We start from the raw sequence: 8785 nt of genomic DNA on the forward strand, positions 1-8785 counted from the left end.
AAGGGCAGTCCAAATTGGACTAGGGGGCGTGATAACCTACAAGTATAGGGGATCGCAACAGTTTTCGAGGGTAAAGTATTCAACCCAAATTTATAGATTCAACATAAGGGGAGCCAAAGAATATTTGAAGGTATTAGCAGCTGAGTTGTCAATTCAACCACACCTGGAGATTAATTATCTACAGCAAAGTGATCAGTAGCAAAGTAGTTTGATAGTTTTGATAGTGGTAGCAGCAGCAATAGTAACATAACAGTGATAGCAATAATTTTGTAGCAAGTGTAACAGTGATGATAGGAGTAGTAACTTAGCAGAAACAATATGGAAAAGTTCATAGCCATTGGATCGGTGACTTGTTGGATGATATTCATCAAGTGACAGTTATAACCTAGTGCGATATGGCACTAGCTCCAGTTCATTGATATAATGTAGGCACGTATTCCGTAAGTAGTCATACATGCTTTATTAAAAGAACTAGGTAATTGCCCGTGCGTTGCTACGGGAGATCTTACAAACATGATATTTTGATCAACATTAATAAGATACATAAGCATTGATTTAACACACAAGTGCCAAAGCAAGCATGAATAATGGACTGTAAACACCATGATAGCCAAACCGGAACTCTATTTCAGATTATTTTTCCTATGATGGAGCTGAAATATTCCTATATACTTGTAGGAATCATAAATCACTAAATCATCAGGAAGTCCCTCATAAATATAGTTCCTTTGCAACAAACGGTACCTGATTGCTAAACCAAAGTGTGGATAGATACTTATATTTAGTATCTAGACACTTATATGCTAAACCAAACGGTACCTGATTGTCATAAATCACTATAATCATTATTTAGTATTTAGACACTACTATTTTAAAGGTGGATAGATACTTCAAATCTTACATATGCTAGCAACCAAGATTGCTACTTAAAATTAAGACCTCCCTATGGTCCAGCTCCTCTGTAGTATTGGTTCGCCTCGTCGTTCTCATTCTTTACATGTTTTGTTTGCCGAGGTCACGTCAGCTCCATGGTGGCCTCCTCCGAGCTCCTGTGCTCATCGACGCCCAAGAAAAAACTGAAAAAGAATCTTGCTATTTATACATGACGACTACAACGACAGTAATTATGAGGGTATACAAGACCACCATTGAAAGACTTTGTAACACTTACTTGTTTTATGCGGGTATAAGCTCTCACATTCTGCATTGCAAGTCAGAAAGCAAAAAATGATAATTAGTTTTCATTTCCAGTTTGCAAGACAGAAGATTATACATAACTGCTTATTGTACTCCCAAATAAAATCCAGTACTTTTTCCAAATAAAATTCAGTCAGGCACATTTGGTTCAATATATTTTTTAGCCACCTTATGTTTTCTTATGTTCAGGTGTGTTAGGTCATTCTTCCAGAATTGATTTTAAATATCATGCTTGAACTTATTTTTGATGAAATTTCAAGACTATGCCCGAATACAATATAGCAAGACCAACTCGGCAACTCGGCCTACTAAATGTACATGGGTACCATTAATCGCGGACCTTTGCTGAGCAATTCAAGTAAGTTTAGAGGGGCCACATCTAACTGTTTAACATTTCTTTTACATTCTCCAAGGCTCCAATATCTGAGTGCGATAACACATGACACAAGGTTTGTCTCAAACTCATTATTTGTGACCAGGTCCTGAAAAAGAAAATAACTTAGATCAGTTTAATTTTTGCACTTCAAGAACCAGACTATGATTATCCAAGATACCAAGAAAAATTGCATATCTCATTTGCAAAACATAAATGATGGGAAGAATGATGTATGGTGTAATCCTATGCTATGGACTCACTGACGAACAAATAAGAAATCAAAAACTCATATGTGGTTGTCCTGGTTCAGCAGCCGTGCCCTGTTACACTCCTGTTTCGTCAGACGCGCCTTTTAGATTTGGGAGCCAACTCGCGGATGAAGATGGCAACAGAGCATGTTCTCCATGCACCATCCTAAAGAAATAACCCAAATATGATCATTAGGGAACAAATAAAATATTTGGTTGCTTTATTTGACGTTTAAGAATGAAATCTTTAGATGTAGCTGCACCTGTAACCATCTACATACCTTCTAACACAGCAATCGACTTGATTAGAGAAGAGGAAAAAACTCAAGCAATTATCTTGTACAGAAATGTTACCTTATTGTATTTCCAATCCGGCTGTCCCCTCCACTCCACTCCATCAGGGATATGTTAAAAGGCTAGCAAATCATGATTGCATCACTTGTATGACACTAAGTAAGAAAGGAATGATGATGTGGTACATGGGGTGCTATGGACAAACGCTGCCTCCTCCCAGCATAGAAGGGCCGCGGGGCGAGGGTACAACACAAGTCATGTGGTGCCACGACGGTGTAGCTCTTCATTGGACGGACGCCACCGAGGAAAGGAGAAGATGGCCTCGTGCAGGCCACATCTTGGAGGCGGGGAGGCTGGACTGCGGGATCGCCGTGGTAGGCGGCCTCAAAGACGACCGATCGATGCTTCCTATCGCCACACCCGCGAATCATGTCACTGCCAGCAGTTTCGCCGACGCGGCCGCCAGATCTGGTAGAGAAGACAGGCTGGACCAACATGGGGAGAGGGGAGGAGGTAGATGACCACGCCGCCATCAGATTGGTGGCCGACTGGCCGCCCCTTCCATCTTCCACGTTGCAAGGAGAGGGGGCAAGGTCGATCCGATGCACGCCAGGCCGGGTGGATGGGGAGCGACGACGGCTCCAAGAGAGAGAGAGAGAGAGAGAGAGAGAGGAGTATGGGAGGTGTACTCTGACGGGGGTGTGGCGGCGGCTGTGCTTGGGGGATCGTGCTTGGGAGGGGAGGAGGCAGCGCCGAGCCGCCCAGGACGGAGGTGAGGTGGGGTGGATCGGTGCTATAGATGGGATTGCATCCCGATGTTTTCGGCAGGGACGATTGTGCGTGAAAAAAAAACTTGAACCGACGATGGTCGAAGGCGGACGAAACCGGCTGAGGAAGGGACGTAAGAGGGGAAACGGAACCTTACGGTTCTTTTAGGTAGTAGAGACTTGCATGGGATCTTTTGTCCTACCCTCCTGTCATGGAATTGTCACGGCAGATGTCCTAGTGCCAGGACTTAGTCGTGAGGCCAACGCATCTATGTGGTAGCTTGAGAGGGGTTGATCAGGATGAGAGACGCAGGGCGAATCAACACACAAGAGGATGATTTAGACAGCTTCGAGCCTCGAGAAACATCATCCAATAATAACCCTACATGTTGTTTCTGGCTAGATCTCATTATGCTCATGAGAGAGTCGCCGCATAAGCTAGCTCCCCCTTTGTGTCTAGCCCTAGAGATTGTTTCTTGTTTGCCCGTCCCTCTTTGGGGAGCCCTGTCCCTCCTTATATATGTTGAAGGGGCGGGTTACATGTGGTGTCCTATTAGGATTAGGACTAGTCTACCTTCTAATACAAACCGGATACAAGTCTGGGTCTTAACTCCTTGTAAGGTAAAATATTCTTCACGCCTTTCCTCTTAAACTGGCCCACCATTAACATAAACCAGCCTTCCGGGCCTTGGGCCCAGTCATCCGTCTGTCCCGCCCGCTGGCTTACCAGTGAGTCATAATGTTCAGGCAGGTTGCATGTAAACCGTCTGGTCACAGGGCGGGTCGCCTGTGAATTGCCAAGTGTCAACCGGGTCTCAAGTAAATCGCCAAGTCCGACCGGGTCATACCGCAGGGTATATCCCCGACATTAGCCCCCAGTTTAATTTGGATTTATGCATGTTAAACTTATCCTGTAAAACAAACACAAGAACAACATTCACAAGTCGTAGTCTGAGTTAAAAATTCTTCTAAACCGGCACCTGATCATCTTTAAGTCCTTGTCATTTCCTTCTTGATACATGCCCATGAACTCATAGCAAATCTCCTTTAGTAGATACGTTCAAACTTTGTGAATGCAAAAAATCCAGATACTTTTCTTGAGAAATCCGGGTCAATAAGCCAGCTTCAGAGTCAATTTGCTGACATTGATCTCTTCTAGAGAAATATTGTAAGAAATAATCCACTTGAACCGGCTTCCAAAGCGCCGGATTAAAAAATATTGGTCTTGAAATACTCATCTAACTTTCAGCTGGCTTGAAGATGTAAAACTTGCTGGTTTATTATTATCAAAATTGTCGGGTTATAAAACAGACAATGTCGGGTCATAATTGTTGTTGACACCGGGTCATGTAATTGATCTTATATACATATTACCTGTAGCCCCCAAGTCTTGAGTAGAACAAAGTGATAACTTAAGACTTGCTTCAATATAAATACTTCCACTTTGAAGAAATCCATGTTGTTCATCTCAGTCACTAATAAAAACTGAATACTCCATATTATGTAATAATGAGCATGGACTTTATAAATATGATCATGTAAATCGTAACAGCAACGTGTAGCCCCCAAGGGCCGGCTCAGTAATATAATATTGAGCTGGGACTTTATATATACTTCATTGAAAATAACCTCATATGATGTAACCCCCACCATGGGGCTTGAACCCACGTCCACAAGGTTAAGAGATTTGTGTTGTACCAACTGAGTAGCAGACCTTTCAATATAATGGATTAAGATTTATGCATCTTGAATTGTTGACAGGAGCAATTGGTAGTCCCAAAGGGCCGACTCTTTACATTGTGATGAGTCGGGTCTTCAATAAGGTGAGCAAATAATGACTTTACATTAGCCCCCAAGTGTCATGGTGCATGCTTGCAGTGACATGAGACTTGTGTATTTGATGTAATCCCAACTTGAATAATGTAGCCCCCAAGTGCCGGGTCGTAAGCCTGCAGCGACTCGGGACTATTCCTTCCATTGTAGAATAAATTATATCCATTGCGCTAAAGCGACTTTGAAAACCTCGATCATAATATTGGTTATTGATAACCATAATAAAAATCTAGCCATGTGATTTGAATAATATAACCTGGTTTGAAAACCGATTCCTGCCATATAAACCGGTATATCCGTGCCCATATGATACATGCTATGATGAGGTAATGATGATGCAATGTATGACGCAATATATGATGATGTATGTGTATGATCAAGAGGGTTTAAGATATGGTTCGGATATGACCAGAGCCCCCGAGTAGTCATAACTGTGGCATTGCTCTGATCAAGAGGTGTAGCTATGGTTCGAATACGACCAAGCCCCCAAGTGATTTCCCTGGTGGCCTTATGCCTATCAAGAGGTGTAGCTATGGTTCGAATACGACCAAGCCCCCAAGTGATTTCCCTGGTGCCCTTATGCCTATCAAGAGGTGTAACTATGGTTCGAACCCATAGCCCCCAAGTGATTTTCCTGGTGGCCTTATGCCTATCAAGAGGTGTAGCTATGGTTCGGATACGACCAAGCCCCCAAGTGATTTCCATGTTGCCCTTATGGCTATCAATAGGTGTGACTATGGTTCGAACATAGCCCCCAAGTGATATTGTGAGATGTGCTCAAGGGATACCCATGTTTGAGTTGTGCTGCGCAGCAGACTCTCTTTGGCCCCTTATGATAATATTAGCTTGATAGCCAGATTACCGAAGTAACCAGAGCTGTGCTCTTATGATAATATTGGCTTGATATCCGTATTAATAGGGTAGTCACAGCTGTGATCAACAAGCAGGAAGCCCCCAAATGATCAATAATATGATAAACCAATAAGGTAGGATGCCCATGTTTGAACCGCGCATCATGGCAGCAAGTTCTCTTTGGCAATCTTTAATTTTTTGCAAGAGATAACTTCTTCTTGAACCGGATGTTAAACCGGATATTGAGAGCTTCAAAGCTTTATGGGAGACATCTTTCCCTTGAACCGGATCTTAAATCGGAATCTTCATTTTCAGCCAGAATTTTTCTGACGGCCTTTAAACTCGAACCTGCGAGAGATTAGTTCTTTTTGAACTGGGAATTCTTAAACCGGATTTGAGAGCTTCAGAACTTTGTAGGAGACAGATTTCCCTTGAACCGGATTGTAAACCGAATATTTGAGAGCTTCTGTAAGACTGGCGTCCCTTGAACCGGATTTTAAACCGGATATTTGATAGCTTCAACGCTTTATGGGAGAGAGATGTCTCTTGAACCGGATTTTGAACCAGAATCCTTTATGATGACCCGGAATTTCTTCATTGAACCAGGATTTTGTAATTGTCATATACTTTTTAAGCCGGAAATTTTCTGACGGCCTTTAAATTTTCATCAATATAGTAGTAGCCTCCGAGACCGGGTTATCTTTCCCTCCACCGTCCTGGGGTTCTTGACTTCACTGAAAACCGGCAACATTTGTTGAGTCATATCATTGTATCCCCCGAGTCTCAAGGCGACTCGAGGAGTTGGCTTGAGATTCTCCATATTTGACCGTGATATAAACCGGCATATAGCTGAACAGCAGAACATTGTAATATGTTAAAGCTGGAAGCAAGGTGGCGAGTATGATCTTCGCAACCCTCCTTATATATCCTTGGTGTTGATAACGCAATATGAATCCATGGAAACTTGAGGTTGATCATGGCAGGTTATAAATGACTTCATATGATTTGTGTTAGTAATCCGGCCAGCGGTTCATCCCAGCTGGTTGTTTAACCAAAATGTAGTGGCAGCGACTTATGTGCCCTATCCATTGAATTATTCGGTGCAGGCAGAGGCTAAATTGTCATGCCTTGCTTCAGAGTTGTTGGAATAACCCGGACCGCAGTGCGGCGGCTTGTACATATCCATTGGACAACGATATAGGCGATGTCTGGGTGAATCGATGTAGACTGGACCACCGCATGACGAGTGGCGTGTTTGCCTGTGATTTAGGTCAGCCCCCAGCATGTTGACAGTTGAATGCCCATTTGTTAAGAACTGCGGTGCAGATATATGCCAGTACGGCCTCCTTATATCATTGTAGACTGAACCACTGGATGATGCGCACGGGATCTCTATACCTGTAGCTTATTGGTCTCTTTTATATTGAAGAATTTTTCTGCATAAAAGACATGGCAGTGCGAGAGTAATTGTCCTCAAAAGAACAAAAAAAATATACTGGAAAGTAGATGAATGATTTGATTTTTCATGGGAGCACTCTTGAAACACGATCGTTCACCGGGTAGTGTGGCACAGTCATTTATAACTAGCTCCACAGCTCCTTCTCGGATATATATATATATATATATATATATATATATATATATATATATATATATATATATATATATATATATATATATATAAACACTATTCTGATCACAACCTGACCTGCCCTGCCAGTAGTACGTTGAACTTCCTTGTGAACTAGGTTGAACTTCCGCCAACATTGCCCAAATGGGGCTTGCCATATACCGTTGGAAAGCTATGGACACCAGTATCATGACCCAACTTAATTTTTTGGCAAAATATAAGCGGTTTAAGAGCAGTTTTGAAAACCGTTTTTCCTTCGCACAGAAAACGTGAATCGTATTTTCGATCGCATTTCTAAACCGTTTATCGGAATGAGGCATATAATATGGCGTTGGAAAGCTGCTGCAAAACCGCTCCTTCCACATGTTGAAAGTTTTCTCTAATTCCCTATGGTTAAAGAGTAATTTGAAAAAACGTAAAATTTCGTAAACCGAACAGCTGAGTTAGTTTTTTCAATGTCATTTCTAAACGGCTAATCCAATGGAGGCATATGATATGGCGTTGGAAAGCTAATGAAAATGTGCTACTTTTTCATCTTGAATTTTTTTTCTAATTTTGAATGGTTTAAGAGTAATTTAGAAAATGATCCAAGTCCTACCGAGTTTGTATTTTCGAGCTAATTTTTTAACCGTGTGTCCGAATGCAGCAAATGATATGGCGTTCGAAAGCTTGAACAAATGCGAAACTTTTTGGTATGTATTGTTTCTCCCAATTCTTTATGGTTTTAAGTCAGTTTCAAAAATGGCGAAAATGTATTTTCACCGTAATTTCTACAAACTTTATCGGAATTGGGCAAATAATATACCATTGAAAAGCTACGGAAAATGCGAAACTTTTTTGTGTTGATGGTTTTCTCTGATTCCTAGCCGTTTCCAAGTAATTTCGAAAACGGTGGGATCGTTCGTTCTGCCTCTATCGCGAAACAGATTCTTTGAAAATGCACCGGGTGAAGAACCTGAACTTCTCGACGCATGTACCTGAACTTCACTCTGTTTTTCACGTGATTTTTTTGCTAGTAGATCTTCATCCACTGCTCTTAGCTCTCCATCCACTCACGGGAATTGAGCGGGTGATATACCGATGGAAAGCTGTTGTAAACACGCAACTTTCCCGTATTAATCATTTTTTCATACTCGTGATGATTTTAAAAGTTTTTCATCTGAAATTCATTCAGCGTAGTAGTTGAACTTCCTGTTGTTTTCACGTTGAACTTCTATGCCGTATTTTCGTTTGTAATTTCCTCATCCATTCGTCAATGTTACACAAATGCTACTCCTTTTGTACAAACCTCTCTCACAATAAATTTTTTTAACTTTCTCCAACCGAGGACTTGAAACTTACAAAAATGATATTCCTGTAGTTTTGAGGTAGGCGAGATCATGATTTCTACGTTCATCGCGAACGGAAATGCACTGCGTGAAGTAGTTGAACTTCACGGGCATGTCTGTTTCAACCTCACTCTGTTTTTGACGTGCTGTTTTTTGCACTGTGTGAAGTAGTTGAACTTCTGGGGAATGTCTGTTTGAACTTCACTCTACTTTACTTTATTGTATTTTTATTATACGAAACACACACCATGCAGTACGTG

General features: G+C 41.7%; 2 long non-coding RNA genes across 2 annotated transcripts; both read right to left on the minus strand.

The window, feature by feature from the left end:
• Positions 1 to 624: 624 nt before the first annotated feature.
• Positions 625 to 1385, minus strand: LOC119284846. Its single transcript, XR_005139257.1, has 2 exons — positions 1172 to 1385; positions 625 to 1076 (listed from the first exon to the last, which is right to left on the minus strand). It is a non-coding gene; the product is annotated as an uncharacterized LOC119284846 (long non-coding RNA).
• Positions 1386 to 1582: 197 nt separating this feature from the next.
• LOC119284908 lies at positions 1583 to 2344 on the minus strand. Its single transcript, XR_005139283.1, has 3 exons — positions 2176 to 2344; positions 1834 to 1987; positions 1583 to 1679 (listed from the first exon to the last, which is right to left on the minus strand). It is a non-coding gene; the product is annotated as an uncharacterized LOC119284908 (long non-coding RNA).
• Positions 2345 to 8785: the final 6441 nt, after the last annotated feature.

The sequence above is a fragment of the Triticum dicoccoides genome, chromosome 1A (genome assembly GCF_002162155.2).
Source record: "Triticum dicoccoides isolate Atlit2015 ecotype Zavitan chromosome 1A, WEW_v2.0, whole genome shotgun sequence".
Classification (NCBI taxonomy): Eukaryota; Viridiplantae; Streptophyta; class Magnoliopsida; order Poales; family Poaceae; genus Triticum; species Triticum dicoccoides.